Genomic DNA, 14,258 nt, shown 5'->3' with positions numbered 1-14,258 from the left:
TTAGGAAATGTAGTCTGTCAGGTCCAATAAATATCTTTAGTTATTTTCTTGCTATCAGCCTCAATGCTTAATGCAATACTTAATAGCTACCTGCCCGAGAAAAGGCCTGTCGCTGCTCCTCATCCACATCTCTACGTAGCTCACATTTCAACCCTCATCTTTTGTCTCCCTGTACATCTTCACCCTGGTGTGCTCAACCTTCAAGAAGCGGTTGGGACTGGACCTTAATTTTTGCATTGATTTGGTGCAATTTTAAAGTGCAAGCAGGCATCTCAGCCCACCTACTTTCTTATGATCAACAGTCTATTTTAAGTTATTTGTTACATGGCTGCTATCATGGTGTGACATTTCTAAATGCTATGAGATAAGTAACATAGAAATTGTTTTTTATGTTCTTTCATGCTTTTGTTGGTTTTCAAGTTTGGGCAACTGATGTTGGAATAAGCTGCTTATTGTTTCTCTTCTTGTATTGAAGAATAGGTATGGGACTGCATTACTGGGTCTTGCCTATATATGCCGAAGGGCGATGATCAAATTTCAGTGAGGCATATTCAGGTTAATGATTACCACATTCTCTTATCAGAATTTTTTAACTCATTGATATGGCGTTGTAATGTTCCCGATTCTTCTCTTTGTTTCTTTTAATTCCCTTTCGTTCCAACTAAAAAGAGCATATATGTTACCTTAGGCTTTTCCCTTCTTCTGTGAGTTTCCTTATTGACAGCTAAAATAGGATTATGTTATCTGCAAGTATTACTTCCTATAAAGTCTTCATGTTATTAACCAATGGTTCCTAAGTTTTGTCCAACTGTGTTTCTATTATAAATCATTTACTTTCATTCTATATATAATAGGCATCTCAGCTCACCTACTTCCTTATGATCAACAATCTATTTTAAATTATTTGTTACATGGCTGCTATCATGGTGTGACATTTCTAAATGCTATGAGATAAGTAACACAAAAATTGTTTTTTATGTTCTTTCATGCTTTTGTTGGTTTTCAAGTTTGGCAACTGATAGTGGAATAAGCTGCTTATTGTTTCTGTTCTTGTATCCAAGAATAGGTATGGGACTACATTACTAGGTCTTGCCTATATACGTCGGGTGGTGATGATCAAATTTTAGTGGGGCATATTCAGGTTAATGATTACCACATTCTCTTACTTATCAGAATTTTTTAACTGATTGATATGGTGTTGTAATGTTCCCGATTCTTCTCTTTGTTTCTTTTAATTACCTTTCGTTCCAACTAAAAAGAGCATATATGTTATCTTAGGCTTTCCCTTCTCCTATGAGTTTCCTTATTGATAGCTAAAACTGGATTATGTTATGAGCAAGTATTACTTCTTATAAAGTCTTCATATTATTAACCAATGGTTCCTACGTTTTGTCCAATTGTGTTTCTATTATAAATAATTTACTTTCATACTATATATAATAATGATCTTAAACACTTGAAATAATATCAATTAACATCTGGATCATTATTGCCAGCCACTTCTCATGTCTGAGATTGCAGTTTTGCAGATACTTTCAATGAGAAAATAAATCACAAAGGAGTGTCAGACAATTTTCACCAAACTTAGCCGCGAAGATGAGGCCACCCATATGTTGTCGACCTCGCTGGATCTTTGTCATGTTGCTTTCTACAGGTTGATGTAACACCTTCCTCCAGAAATACCATTTTGAACTCTAGAATGTATTCAATCATGATGATCCACTGAGGTATCGGCTTCCCAAACAACAACTATGACAGAATCTCAGTTGTCACATGATGTTATGCATGTTGTTGCTGACAAAAATGAGATCTAATGATTCTATTTCAGAGAAATAAAAAGGTTAAACAACATTTTTTTAAATTAGTTTGCCATTATCTATACTTAAATTTGCTTAATGTAAATTCCATATTTACATATTCATTAGCTGAGAAGGATGCCCGTGACGATTTGACTTATATATTGACCTCAATCCAAGATTTACTAAATATTCTTTGTATTTGGAACAGATACATCATGATTGGCACAAATGTGTGTTTCTCATCTTGTCAGCAATCCCCTTTTACCTGTGGTTTTTATTTAAACAATTGATGTCTGCGGTTGTATTGTGAGCCAAGACCTATTTGTTATCAACTTGGTAATTGTTAAGAAGGGTGAGAAAATCTGCCTGGTTTGACTGACACTGAGAAGCCAAGGATGAGGGGTCCCAAGAGGGCCTCCAAGATGAGGAAGCTTTTCAACCTTTCCAAGGATGATGTACACAAGTACGTGAACACATACAGGACATTCACTACCAAGAACGGTGTGCTTTATTGTACTGCATTGCTACTATATATATTTCATTGATTTCAGTGTGCTTCTAGCTGCAGTTCAATCTCTCAATGTTTTGAAAGTAGACTTAAATGTCTTGGTTATTTACTCTTCGATTAGTACTCTGTGCTTGTTATGTGCTGGATAGGATTCATGACAATGAGCCACTGATTTCTAAAGTTTTCCATGCTAACCTGTTTGCTTTGCAGGCAAGAAGGTGAGCAAGGCACCTAAGATTCAGTGGCTTATGACCCCGTGACCCTTCAGAGGAAGCGCGCTAGAATCACTGATAAGAAGAAGAAGATCGCTAAGGAGTCTGAGGCTGCCGAGTACCAAAATCTTCTTGCCAGAGGCTAAAGGAAAAAAGAGACCGCTGCAACGAGAGCTTGGCAAAGATGAGGTCTAAGCCTTCTGTCGCTGCCACCTCTGCTTAAGAATATTTAGTGCTTTGAGATGTTTTCAAGGCCTATCTTGTTACAGCTTAAGCACCTTATGATGCCCTAGTTGTGTTGCAACTGCCCTGTAATTGACAGATTTGTATTTGATGCTCAGGATGTAGAGAGTAGGTTCCTAATTATGACCATGTACTAAATTATATATCTGTGTCTAAGTTATAGTACAAACAAAATAAATTTAGCGCAACCAGCTTGCAGAAAAAATGTGTTATAGTAACTAAGGGCATCTGATTGTCCTATGCAATGTTCAAAAAAGCGCGATTAAGCGCCCGCCTAATCACGATTAGACGCAAAGCAGCATGGTAACGCTGTGCTTAGGCTCTGGGCGGTTGTTTCCGCGGTGAGCGCGCGTAGGCGGCGCTTTTTTTTGCGTTGCGCGCGCTGAGGCGGTGCTCAGCGCGCGTAAAAGATGTGTGGGAAAAGAGATGCACGTGAAAAGAAGGGCGGGAGCTGTTGCGTGAAAGAACGTGAATAATAGGAAAGAAGGCGGGAGCAGCTGGTATCGCGTGTGAGAGGAGGAAAACAGAACTGCCAGCCTACCACCAGATTCGTCCTCTTCCCCACCCGTCTAAGTTCCCCGCTGCCAATGTCCTCTTCCCCAGCTGTCCAGGACCGTCGGTGTCCTCTTCCCCTTCTGGTCAAGTTATCCAGAACGCCAGGGTCAGCGCGCTGAGGTGATGCTACTACTGTTTGGTGAAGGGCTGAAGGCAAGAAGCTAGGAACGTGCAGCACGGCTGCAAAAACATGTCCACTAGTCTAGGTAAGTACCCCACTAATTCCTAAATAAACCTGTTTTCTGTGCAAATATATGTATTATATTGTATATTACTACAAACGCTTAAGCACAATTAATCTACGCTTAAGCTTTATAGGCGCTAAATAGTGGCCTAACGCCTGCTTAACGTCTAGCGCTTAATATAAGCTTGGTCCTGTGTTACTTTCTATGTTCATGCTTGTAATTCAATGTACTTCCATGTGAATATTGTGTATAGTATAGCCATGACATGATAATGGATTTCTAGGGTCACTCATCAAATATGATTGTGCCGTCGTAAAACACATACACTCTACTATCTCTCAGTCGATGGATTTGTTCGATGTGTAAGACTTTTAAGGTGTGTAAATATTCTTAACTTTTAAAAATATACTAACAAGAACATAAAATGCATAGTAGTTTTAAATTTCGATGTATCTTATCCTAACATGTTTAATCCGTAGCAACGTATGAACGTTCATCTAGTTGACAGTGAAGTTGAGGGAACATATTCTTTTCTTTACAATGGAAGTAATTCTACGCGTCGTTTTTTTATATAAAACTTACTTGCCGCCAATGACGTTCATTAATTGCTATATTAGGACGTTTTTTATGTCATTGACTAGGTCTGGGAAGTGACTAAACGAATAAAAACTATGTTATTAAGTAAAAGACAAATTGTGCAAAGGAGTTCATGGTGCCATATATAATTCCAAGCTTCAAAATTGACCATTCTCTCCATTTTTCCGAAAGTGCTCAAGCTAAGCGTTCAAATATTCTGACTCGAGCCGATAAGTGATAGAAGCAAATATTTTTTGGTCGGTACATACAGATACAGGATATGTGGCGGAACCTCCTAAGTTACTGGGTCCACATACACATATCCTCGTCTTAAAACCTGAAACGGCTATGCATGTGTACCGAATAATTTAATAGGATCTGTCCGAATATTCAAAGAACCCTCTGATAAATCACATATAACCAAGATCGCAGGATTAAGTAAACACAAATCACACACTAACATTTTTACAGCGAAATTTTTATTACAAAGGTTACATCTTTCAATCTCAAAGTGATTACAAGTGTGATTCCAATGTAGTTTAACTTTGAAAGAATCTAAGTTACAACTTTGAAACATAAAATAAAAGTTTGAAATATATGCTAGCTCATATGACAATCCTCATAAAGAATATATAAAGAATATATGACAATCCTCATAAAGAATATAGAAGGGTTACTTATACATAGGGGTGAAACGGTCAAAAACGATCGGAAAACACTAAAACCGTTACCGTTTCCATATTTTTTATCGGAAACGAAATCGAAAACGGTAACCTCGGAAACGGAAACGGAAACGATATCGGTATTTCGGAAACATCGAAATCGAAAGTTCGGTATGAAAAATACATCGGTACCGGTCGGAACCTGAAATACAATCGGTAACCATTAGAGCAGATCACTGGAGCTAATGTCGCTTGTTCACTGATGAAATTCCCTGAGTACAAACAAAACAGAGTAGGTATTTTTGGGTGATATAATTGAAGCTCTGAACTTAGTCATATTCATTATGCAAATAAACAATATTTCTTGCTATAAGAATACCGCAACTCATGGTGGAATCATGCTGGGATGCAAAATTTGAAACCTAAATATAAACAAGTGGAGTCGGTAGGCAAATAATGGAAGAGAAGAATCAGTTGCCTAGCAGCATGGGGATATTCTAGGAAAAAAGTAAAGTGGAATCTATAGCAGTGAGCCAAAAAGCGGTTCCTCCTGCAGATTGGGAAGAATCAGTTGTGCAACTAATGGTGAACCTTAACAACATGGATCTAACTGGAAACCAGCTGTCCGGCTACAGGCTGCGCGACATCATGCTGCAGGCTGGCGCGACGTCGTTGGCCAATGAGTTATCCTCCAACCAAAGCATGGCGCCCTAGGTTGCTCCCTTGTCCCTGCAACTCCCTTCAGCCCTTCTAGCAGCTTCTTGACTTCCATGGACAACAATGGGCTCTTGCTCCGAAGGTATCTTCATGCATAAGTACGCTGGATGAAGTATGCCTTCGAAGGCATTAAGCGTCCCTCGACCAATGATTGCATTGTATGGGTAATCCATGTCAACAATGTCAAAGATAACCTGCTCAGACCTTGTGTTGTGGACGCAACCGAAGGTAACTGACATTGTGATTTTGCCAAGTGCCACAATCTGTCTTCCTCCGAAGACACAAAGAGGGTGTGTAGCATCATGAATCTTGTCCTGTGGTTCTTGCATCTGTCTAAAAGCCTTTGCAAATATGATGTCCGTCGCACTGCCTATGTCAACCAGAACATTGTGGACCAGAAATCCCTTGATGACACAAGATATAACCATAGCATCGTTGTGAGGATAGTCTTTGAGCTGCAGATCCTCCTGGGAGAAGGTGATTGGGATGTGGGACCACTTGGATCTGACGAAGGGTTCTTGCACCCCAACATGCTGCACTCTTCTCTACGCTTCCTTCTTCTGCTTCTTGTTGGCTGGCTCTGAACTTGAACCGCCCGTGATTGGGAGCACCAGCTTCGTGACCGAAGGTGCTACAGCTTGGTTGTTGAACGAAGCCATCGTCTCAACAATGGAAGTGAGTTCACCAGAGGTGGGCGCCAATGTTGGAGACTTGTTCTCAAATGCTATGAGTTAAGAACAAGGCAACACAAATCTTAATGATTAAAACCTTCGTCCTCCAGAGCATTATCTCCCTCGGGATATAATGATCTTCAGATGAAGGTCATGAAGGACATACCTTCTTCATCTGAGTAGGAAATAATGAAAGTAGAAACATATGAAACATATTTAATCATGAACAAACATTAATGATATTGATTACATTTGTACCTTCAGCTTGACAGAAGGTAAAAATCCAAGAGCGACGTGCAGATGATTACCGGTCGGCGTGAACAGTACATGGTTACTATTTACCTATTTATAGGAACGGGATGCAGCCCGGTCGAAATTACATTTATGTCCTTGATAACTAATTTTAAACATAACACAAGTTATCATTGACTAAACGGTCTTTTCCTCTTTAAGTCGGTGCTGCCCTTCGTCTCAAGGTGTGTCATCATGCCGAAGCTTCCTGGATTGTAGCTTCGGCATATACCTTCGTGTTGTGTCTGCTTGCATATCATCCTGCCGAAGGTGTTTTTGCTTATAGAACCTTCGGTGCAGAAGAAGGCCCCCAACAGCCATGATTTTCTTTGCCGGGTCTGGTTGAAAAATTGACCTTTGCCAAACATTTTGGAAAACCTCTGCAAACTCTTCATGGAGTAACCAGTAGTTTTCAAAGCGGAACACCAGAGGTTTTGGGATACCAGTCTAAACTTGCACAACCGAGGGGACATGATCAGAAACATCTTGGGCGAGGGTGTGTGTGCGTGTCCCTGGATATTGAGCCAACCAATCTTGAGATACGAAACACCTATCTAGTTTTTCAAGCAAAGGTTGTTGTTACCTATTGGTCCAAGTGAAGGATTGCCCTTTAAGTGGTATCTCTAATACCCCCAATTTGGCTAATCGAAGCATTGAAGCATGAAGCATATATGTTTATAAAAGCGCAAATGGGATATTGAACTATTGCAAGAATGCCAATTTCCCACTCGGTGTGCATGGAGCATATATGTTTATAAGAGCCCCAGATTCATTTGCCAAGGATGAGCCGAATTTAACCATTTAGGCATATTCATTATCAAGAATCAGTTCACCCACGAATTTTGAGCTTTGCCAAATTGTGATTGTACTACCCGATGTCCCATTTGAGGGGTAAAAAGAAAATTTATCATATTTTCTATGATAGAAATTACTGAGATATGCTTCATCAAAATATTCTCTTTTTGTTTTCTCTTTCTTCTACATTCTATATATTAACCACGGGAGCAAATCTCGCATCCCATTTGTCCACGTCGGCTCTTCATGTTTTTGCCGCACGATGCTCCTCCAACGGCCAGCAACACACGTCAGAAAGCGCAGCGGTCTTCTTCACGGTTTATCTGCTCCAAGCGTCTGACGGTTTCTAGACGGGGCACAAAGTGGCGGCTTCAAGAAGGAAAAACTCCATTGTCGCCGTGAGAAAACGGACGCCACCGTCACAGCCGACGAAAGCTACTCCAGGTACGGTCCCTCTTCACCGACTCTCTCCCCATGCGCTGTCAGGAGTAGACAGGAGGCACCGAGAGCCCAACGTCGGAGATCTCCACCACCATGGAGGCTGGCCAGCGCCATGCGGCGAGAAAATCGTCGATCCAATGTCCCGGCCTCCTCTGATGTTTCAGCCCTCCTCCTCCGATGCCTCCGCCCTCGCCTCGGGCAGGGTCCCTCTTGCCATGGCTTTCCTCGCCTGTCTCTGCGTCACCGGATGGTATGCCCCCCCTGCCCGCACTCCCAAACACTTCGATCCAGCACCCAATGCTCCGTCTCAGGTTGAGACAGGATGCGCAGACCCGGGCGACCTTTCCGACCTTCTCAAGAAGTGCTCCAGCAGCGTGCACGTCTCTCATCCCCTCATCACTTCTACTCGCATTTTTAGTTCTTCTCTTGATTTGGCCTGACGGCGACACCTGATTGCAGGTCCCCAAGGTTCTCTTGGTGGAGGACAAGATTAGGAACTTTAGATGCAAGTGAGTTTTCAAATCTTGTTGTGTTAATTTTTGCTTTGCTGTCTCGAAATGGCGTGGTGGCAGGGCGATTAGAATTAAAATTGTTGAGGTGGAGATGGACCTGAGTACTGGCCAAGGCAAAAGCGAGGGGTACATGTGGGGCGGTGGGGAAACAGGACTGTAGCTATAGACTTCAACAAGAAGAAGCAACTTCCGTCGTTGGAGTCTACACTAGGACTGGGTTTGACTCCCGTTTCAAGACTAACATCTACTTTAGCAAGCTGCTGTCCGACCACACACACACGAGACATAAATATGTGTCATGTTTCAACTTTTATGAAAAAAATTTACTCAACGACTCGCACACTACTGATACTAACAAATTATTTAAAATAATAACCATGATATAGAAAATATATAAATTATTATGTTAGATATGTTTACATATTTTAACTAAAATATTTGACATATAGTATAACCTTAAATTGAAATTCATAAGTGCAAATATAATTTCTTGATATGAAAAAACGAGAAATATTGATACATTTGGGGCAATTGGTGTTGATTGGAGGTGGCTACATCTTTTTACAATTTCAAATTTCTTTGTAGCAAATAGTCATTATGAGAACAAAAATTAATATCCTCTCGAGGTTAGCAATACTGACATTTACAGATCTCCATTTATTTATAGTGTCCCTTCATACACAATAATGCACATACACATTTTCTGTTATTCCAATCCCTCCTCTACATAGATACAACAAATCTAATTTGTTCCTTCCTAATATCGTATATTGGCATGTTCACTCATTGTTTGGGAGCATCACAATTCACAAACTCCTTTGCACATGTTGCAACTTTTACTGGATCAGGTATGATATCCCAGAAAAAAATGTACCTTGCTTTTTTATATTACTTGCTAATGCACCCAACTATTCTACCTTTTGCATATATATATTACTTGCACTGCGTATAAATTACTTGGTTAGAAAGATATAATATTCTTATCGTTTATATTACAAGATGTTTTATGCGCGCGCTGTGGGCGCGTGTAGATTACTAGTTACTATAAATCTGAAATGACATTTCTTATAATCTGCCTACATCTTATTATACTTGTTCAGTTGTTCTAACTATTTCTGGTATGAGCTGTACTTGTTCTAACTATTTATGGCACGAATTTCAAGTTGCGAAGTCAAGATTTCGGGGAAACAAATGCCCATTTCCACTTCAAAGCTTCAAAGCTCGTGCGTGAACTAGGTCCATCACAAAGGAGATGTGCGTGAACGCATTACGCATACCACTACAAAGCTCGTGCGCTTTCACCAAGTACTATGACTGCTTGTCAGCATCCATTTACACCAAGAACAAGGAATGTTTCTACCAAAGCGTTAGTTGTGATTATTTTGAACTGTAATGATCAATTACAGACTTAAGTATGTCGATGATCATATCATCATCAGCGGCTGACAACAGCTCATATACGTCAGTTCGTGTTGCCGTAAGACCGCCTCCAACAGATTATCAAATAGCTTATTTAAAATATTGTTTTTTACTATTCTGCACGGACTGTTCTATTCGTAGAGTGAAGTTTGAATATATGTACGTAGATTGTGTTGTAAATAGTTCAAAAACACTCAGAATTAAAGCTAGTACAAAAGATGCACAAAGTATGCTGCTCGTAATGTCCAACGAACAAGAAACAACTGCTCTTTTGTGAGGTTCCATATGCAGCTATGCACAAATAATTATAACATCAAATGAGTATATTATAAAAATATCTTTTACGGTGCATCTAACAATCATACTAATCAAGCGATAAAACTATTTTCTGTAAAATTAGTTAAAAATTGATTTAAGAGAGCTCTAAAAATTTAGTTAAAAATTGATTTAAGAATTAACTTATTTAGGAATTGAGGCTATAGTTGGGATGCTACATTTATGAAAAATCTTGAAGACTAACATTCAAGGAAAATCTTGAAGCGACGGTAGGAATTTAGGGAGTAATAATTTCATGACATATGATGGCATGCAAAAGGGAGGTTGCACCTTTCAAACAAGACTATAAAGTGACGACGAAAATTGAACACTACACTCAAGACTTGATGTGACTAGACAGGAAGTTTCCAAGGGGGGGTGGCAAAGTTTTCAACAATAAACACTGCACAGTGTAGACTTGCCAGTGACAGCAATATAATAGAACTTTCTAGTTCCTGTGTTGTGGACTCGACTAATGATGTATGAGTGTACCAAGCAGGGTCACCAGTCATCGGTTATGTACTTCCTATGTTCATTGTGTGCGTTGTTTTGGAAACGTGTTTGTCATTTTTTAAGTTTATCTAGATTATAGAAGATTTTAAAAATATCTATATAAATATTCATACTATATATGGACCTTCCCCACTTAACCGAGTCATCGAGTAGGTAGAAGGTTGAAGCTCTTTATCCTTACTTGGGTGAAGAGTTGATGTCTATTCTTTGTTCGGACCATATGTAAATATAGTTTCAATATGCCATCCATTTTATGGTTCTATATGTTAGATATTTCATTTTCTCATCTTTCATTGCTAGTATAGCTTATTTTATAGTTTATTTATAGAGAAAATGTGTTTTTTAATTGGGAATAATGGTCAAGTTTTTAGATTTATATAATCTTAAATTTACTTGATAGTTTGCACGTATTAACGTATAGTGTAGAAAGTTTTCATTTTTAGAATTAAGAGCGCATAAATAACTACACCAGAGATTTGATAAACAGTGAGAATGATTGCCGTATAAATGGTGTCTGCGTTCAAGGTCATTGGTCTCGCAAGAGGTTCATGACACTACTGTAGCATGCGACATCATTATTGGTTGGAAACTGACTACAATATCGAACACTCAATTGGTACTTGGCATCCAGGATTAAAGGTCTCAATCTTTAGTCCCAGTTGTATGAACCAGTACTATAGAGAGGACTTTAGTACCGGTTCTTGGCCTGCATCGGCACTACAAAGTTGATCCAGGGCCATATTGGTATGTATATATGTATTAATGCAGATACCAAAATAGATATGTATATATGCATCAATTCAAAGAACAAAACTGATATCACAGGGTTAATAACATACATACAATATAAAACAAGCATAGTTCATAACAATCACCAATTCATAATTCTCAGATATCACAATCACTTTATATTTCGCAACTCACTACAATGATCATAACATTCAACACACTAACACAACATAAGATAAAATATAGTCTTTTGCGTTAGAGTCTTCTAATGTCATGAATATCTGACGATGTTTTCAATCTTCTTTCAATAATTTGAGACCAAGATCATGTCATACCTTGCCTCTCAAACCATGCCTCATAAGTTTTTAAGTACACTTCTCCGTAGTCATTGGACCATTAAAAATATCATGTATTTTTTATTTGTCTTCTTGTAGCATCCTAGAAAAATGTTGACCAATGCTTGAATTCATCTGGCAATTAGTACCTATATGCGACGACTTTAACCTCTTTATGTTGGATAGAGTAGCATGAGCAGTTGGGATGAATTCAATTGGAGTCGATGGGACAAAGTTAGGATTGACATAATCGAACACAAATAGCCATGTATTTACATCCTCCCTAAGTTGTTCGGTTCCTTCATACTTTACAAAATGTCAATTGTAAAAGGTCCAAAGATAAAAATAAATTTGAGATTATAATATGAATGCCCCTATTACCTTATGATCTTTGACCATTATTTTCATTTCCTCAGCATGTTCTTTTATTGGATCTATACCTAGTTGTTTTGCAAAGTACATTAATAGAAGTAGCTCAATTTGAAAATGGCTCTGAGTTGATACCTGGTACGGGGTGAAAGACCGATGGAGATCCAGCAAGCTTTAGCAAAGTTACATTTGAAAAAAAAAGATGGCCGACTATTTCTTCCTGTTGTACGTAGGATGCAATTATCGCAAGTATATGATTCTAGATCGAGTCTTTTGGCCTTAAGAATACTTTTGGTGATAAGCTGGTGTGGGTGAGAAACATTGGTTCTAGTTTGGACGTAGCCTAAAATCCAGACATGACTGGTTATTTCTTTGTAGCGGTGACCAACATTTTTTACTAAATTAATGAAGGTCCTAGTTTCGAAGTCTTGGAACTCCTGAAAATCCTCCATGTTGCCTTCATCTTCTCCTGAGCACTGGTTGCAATAGGGACAACCTGGGGTTTGGTGTTTTTATTTAAGCAAGGTGAGTACACATCAACATACTCAGCAAATGCTCCGTTTGACTAAAGTGTACTAGCTGTATTTGAGGTTAAGCTTAAAGCAGTTTCTTTTAGTTGGTCAAGTATTTATTACTAGTAGAAAGCTAAGTTTTAACAATAATCCCAAGTTATTACCCAAATGGTACTCCCTCCAAGAGGGACTTATAATCATCATCATTAAGCATCTTCATAGATAATAATGTTGGAATTAGGGTTTGACCTAATTTGAAATCTAGGGATTTAAAATGACATAGAAAAGGAAAGGAAAATAATACACACTAGAAAGAAAATGTATATGTAAATAAATAAAACTTTTCATAGTGGTATTTTAATTTGTGCATTTAATCTAAGTATGAATTTCACAACAAAATTTGAATTCAAATTTGAAATCTAAAAAAATAAAAAGGAAAAGAAAATAGAAAAGTAAAAGAAAAAGGGAAAGAAAAAAGAAAAGTGTGTGATGGGCCTAAACCCCAGTCGGCCCACCCTCCCTCCTACCGCGCGACCTGGTTGGATCCTGCGCGCCGATATGGCAGGCCCAGTCATCAGTCACTGTGCGTCTATCGCCACTCTGCCGCGCTGCGTCGCTGGCGTGTGGGCCATGGCACCCGGGGCACTGACTGGTGGGACGGCCGTTGAGGCTCCACTCGCACGCGTGAGTCGGTCCCAGTCGCTGGCGTGCGCGGCCAGCTCGTCAGCTCCATCCTCTCGGGTCGGCGCAACGAAACACGATGATGGAGGGGCGATGGTTATTGAACGTGGGGGGGGGTAAGTACCGACGCATCCTCGCCTTCTCACCCCTGTTGAGCCAGCAACCATACAACCCTCACATCATCTCCACCGACACAATAGGTCAAGTTGAGCCACTACCGTAGAATCACTCTCCCGCCACCGCTTCGGGGTCGACAAGAGGTCTTGGCAACTCGCCTGGTTACATGGATCGTGACCATGGCGGATTAAGGCCGGGGAAGCAGAGGAGGTCGGGCGAATTTCTCGTCGGAGTCGAGCTCTATCACGAATCCGTTGTTCACCGTCGATCAGCTGCGTCACCTTCTCAAATCTCGGTAAGACCCCCCTAAGACGATTCGCCGAACCCTGCTCTCCATATTTTTCTAGTTAGTCACGTGCTAGTGACCTAATGCTTGTGTTCGGCCACCGACCGATCATGGCAGTGTCGTGGTGCCTCATTCGCCGCCACCGTCGAGGTCAGGGGGAAGGGAAGAAGCGTGCACCGTTGGATCGAGCGTCTACGACTGCGATTAAATCAAACGTATCGATTCGGGCAGGGGAATCGGGGCCGTTGAGATCAGATCGGGCGGATGGGGGGATTCCGGGTTATTTAAAATTCGCGTCGTAGATCACATATCAGATGGATAGCATGGCGTACCGCTTCATGGCATGAGCGATCTAATCCGAGTTCGGTGTCGATCGAACGACTGACCTCGGCCCGTACCCCATCGGCCAGCGCTTTATGCATAAGAGACCCTAGCGAATTTAGGAATCAACCCACGCTCCATAGCAATATAAAAGTAATTACAATCGAGGCCTAGAATTTGTAGATTAAACCCCGAGCTCTCTAGTAATTATGCTCGCAGTTCAAGGTTTAAAGAAAATGAGTAAAATTAATAAAGAAAAGGATTTTTTGTATAAAAATAATTCCAGAAAGTTGTTTAATTCATATTTAATTCATTTTAACTCCTTTTTGATCCATTCCAGTTGCATTAATTTTGTATTAATATTTTTTATCACCTAGTAACTCTGTTTTATCATGAAACATAGATTAAAATTAATCACTTAGTTTATTCTATACCAGACACCTAAAAACTTTGGAAAATCATAACTTGCTATCCGTAACACCGAATTTAGTGAT

At 39.8% G+C, this 14,258-nt stretch overlaps 2 long non-coding RNA genes across 4 annotated transcripts; both read left to right on the top strand.

The window, feature by feature from the left end:
- Positions 1-208: 208 nt before the first annotated feature.
- On the top strand, positions 209-2,967 carry LOC103655946 (uncharacterized). Of its 2 annotated transcripts, none has more exons than XR_002268905.1 (5): positions 209-555; positions 1,067-1,141; positions 1,530-1,654; positions 2,008-2,262; positions 2,518-2,944. It is a non-coding gene; the product is annotated as an uncharacterized lncRNA (long non-coding RNA). The 2 variants fall into 2 exon arrangements; XR_002268904.2 differs by having other exon boundaries at positions 210-555; positions 1,522-1,654; positions 2,518-2,967.
- Positions 2,968-7,457: 4,490 nt separating this feature from the next.
- LOC103654695 (uncharacterized) lies at positions 7,458-9,708 on the top strand. Of its 2 annotated transcripts, none has more exons than XR_002269321.1 (2): positions 7,458-8,164; positions 9,331-9,708. It is a non-coding gene; the product is annotated as an uncharacterized lncRNA (long non-coding RNA). The 2 variants fall into 2 exon arrangements; XR_002269322.1 differs by having other exon boundaries at positions 7,458-9,015.
- Positions 9,709-14,258: the final 4,550 nt, after the last annotated feature.

The sequence above is a fragment of the Zea mays genome, chromosome 4 (assembly GCF_902167145.1).
Source record: "Zea mays cultivar B73 chromosome 4, Zm-B73-REFERENCE-NAM-5.0, whole genome shotgun sequence".
Taxonomy (NCBI): domain Eukaryota; kingdom Viridiplantae; phylum Streptophyta; class Magnoliopsida; order Poales; family Poaceae; genus Zea; species Zea mays.
Note: the sequence above shows the minus strand (reverse complement) of the source record. Positions and strands in the feature narration are given on the sequence as shown.